This window comes from Garra rufa, chromosome 13 (genome assembly GCF_049309525.1).
Source record: "Garra rufa chromosome 13, GarRuf1.0, whole genome shotgun sequence".
Lineage (NCBI taxonomy): Eukaryota > Metazoa > Chordata > Actinopteri > Cypriniformes > Cyprinidae > Garra > Garra rufa.
Genome location: NC_133373.1, coordinates 19,698,123 through 19,701,002, shown reverse-complemented (window position 1 = coordinate 19,701,002; position 2,880 = coordinate 19,698,123). Strand labels below are relative to the sequence as shown.

The following is a 2,880-nucleotide window of genomic DNA, read 5'->3' as shown; positions in this document are numbered from 1 at the left end:
ATATGTGAGATATATGCATTTTTTTATTATGTTATATACAAATTAGACATATATGAAACCATATATTTCATGCATATTTCATATTTTAATATGTGATCTTTGATCTTTAAATACAGGATACATGTGAGACACTACACTCTACAAAGTTGCAGTGCATTGCACATTTCACACCTTGAGCCTTAAATGTTAAATGGTACACAAAGAAACATCTTTATTTAAACAGAATTTATTTAAATAGGGGAAAAAATGTTACTGACATGCACAATCAAACAGAAAAAAAGAAACAATTACATATATAACTGATCAAAACACTGAACAGGCATAAGAAACAGAACATCAATTGTAGTGGTCCAGCTAAAGGTCTACAGGTTTGTATTCCCACAGCTTGGTTAGTTTTTGGTTTATTGCCATCCCCAGAAGGCCCCAGGTGAAGAAATGTCTGGATTCCAGCATCTGTATAAAAAAAAAGATAAAAGTTAGATTTTGATAAGATAATTACAATACATTTTCTGAACCATATACTTAAGACTTGCAATCCAACATTGTACCAAAGTGATAAACTACTATAAGATGACAAATATACTGAATATTAAACAGTTGGTAAAGTTAAAGATTCTTTTAAAACTGCAGAATACTAATTATGTATATATGTTTGTAAGTTGTAGTTGTAAGATATTCCCAGATACCACAAGGACATGGCAGAACAACAAAGCACAGCCTGCATGCCCATTCAAATAATATGTCTCTATACATGAAGAACTAAAATATAGTAGCCCAAATGCTCAATGACAGAGTTCACAGCTAAGGTTACAATTTATTTTGCTATTTAGCATCAATTAAATAAAGTGTTGACATTCATAATACCTAATATGTGCATCGTTTTGGCCTGGAGAAAACAGGGTGGAACTATTACATGGATTTTTGAATGACAATTTTGATTAAATCCCCTAAAATAAGGTCCGCCGTTCACACAAACTCATAATCCTTTCACATTTTATTCTATGACATAAAACACACCAGTTAAACCCCACTTTTGATTCGTATTTTAATTTTTAAACTCTTATGTTTCTTAAAAAAGATGGTTGCTAACATGCTGCTAAATGGGACTACAGGGCCTGTCGGAGGCATTAAACGTCATCACGCCAAACAGTTTATCAATTTACTGTGTTTTGCATTGTAGTGTAATTTATAGTGCAATTAAATTATTGTAGATTAATCAATTAATAGTTTCCCGCACCACATTTACTGCCTTTGTCACAGTGAAAGTGATACTTTAATAATCTATAGTGCTTAAAGCCACGTTTAAGATAAATGTTTACGGCCATATAAAGCTGTTAGAAAGCAGATAGATTGAGGATTTTCTTGAAGCAAGGATAAAATAATGTTTTGTGTACCCACCCTAACAACATGATAGCTAAAATGTGGTACTTCATTCACTAAAATAAGTTTAATCTTACCATATCCAAAACCTCTACAGTTATTTATAGATTAAATGCACTAGAATTTTATTAAATAGTACACGGAGACACATATTTTGTTGATTAGATTTGTCTACATATTTAACCTTTTCTGTGTACGCTCCATCATTCACATCACTGCCATCCACATCTGCAGGTTCGGCCTCCATTTCTGTTTTCTGAGAATTTCGGGACTCATTACCTATTCATGGGACACAAACAAGAATAGCACAATCAGCAAAGATTTGAACAAAATTTACTATGATAGATTAACCATATTTTTAAAACCCCATAAACACCTCCTTTAGTGTACTGTACCTTTATGCAATATCCACATACATGTTCTTATGCACCCACTCTAGGCATGTCACTTACATGTCAATGCACTTGGTGCAATATAACCAGGTACTGTAATTTACTATATGAATTCAAGGTGCTTTTATTTAAATAATTGCATTTTTTTAAGTTTTATAGTTCTAGTCTAGACTACATCTCAGAGATAAACATTATAATTTTCATCCGTTATTTTTGTCAGACAGCTTTAAATAATTTCCAAATGTGGCATTGCTTATCCAGTGAAAACAATGAGCTCACAGTAACTTATCTCCATACAGATTGTTCATTAACCTACCCAGTAACGTTAGCTAAAATTAACTTTAATGCAAGCAAATTGCAAAAATCATCAATGCAGCTGTAAACATAACATCATATATAAAACAATGCAAGGGAATATTTTAAAAAACTTATCTGCTCTATATAGAGACAGAGGCTCTTGCAGACCAAAACAATCATATAACTTAACACTTAGTTTCTATGAAATATTAGCGTAGGAATAAAGCGTTGAGTAAATTAGCATACATTACCTGCACCGCTGCCACATTCAAAGGCGTTTCATCGTTTCCTCTCAGTGATGTCGGTCGGTCTTCGTGCCCGTCTATAAAGTCATTGTCGTTTATTATGTGAATGTATTGGCCCATTTGTTATCCTTCCACTTACTAAGAAAAACATCTTACCGCAGATGACTTGTATCATTGCCCAGCCATTGCTCAGACTCTGCCGTTAGCGCGGGTGAGTTTGAATTTTGGCGCATGCGCAGTAGCGGTATTGTGACATTCGCACTCAATCGCTCATGTATTTTAATGAAATGCGTTTTAGTTCATTGATGATGACAGCACATATGGACAAACAGTTACATGAAGCGTTTCCCCCCTCAATAACTCCATAATACATTCGTTTTACTACAAGTAACTAGTACATTGGCATTTTTTTAACAGGTTATATATTCATCTGTATTTTTTCCCCAGAAAACTGAATTGAAACAATAAAGTTAAGCAAAAAAATTTTGTTATGTGATTTACAATAAGCAGTATCTTTTAGGCATAAATGGTTAATAAACTTGCATAAATTCAATATATACATTGGT

The 2,880-nt window shown here is 33.0% G+C and overlaps 1 long non-coding RNA gene across 1 annotated transcript; it reads right to left on the bottom strand.

Annotated features, from left to right (window-relative positions):
* Positions 1-265: 265 nt before the first annotated feature.
* Positions 266-2,370, bottom strand: LOC141348827 (uncharacterized). The gene is made up of 3 exons (XR_012357573.1): positions 2,321-2,370; positions 1,565-1,659; positions 266-453 (listed from the first exon to the last, which is right to left on the bottom strand). It is a non-coding gene; the product is annotated as an uncharacterized lncRNA (long non-coding RNA).
* Between the last annotated feature and the right edge of the window lie 510 nt (positions 2,371-2,880).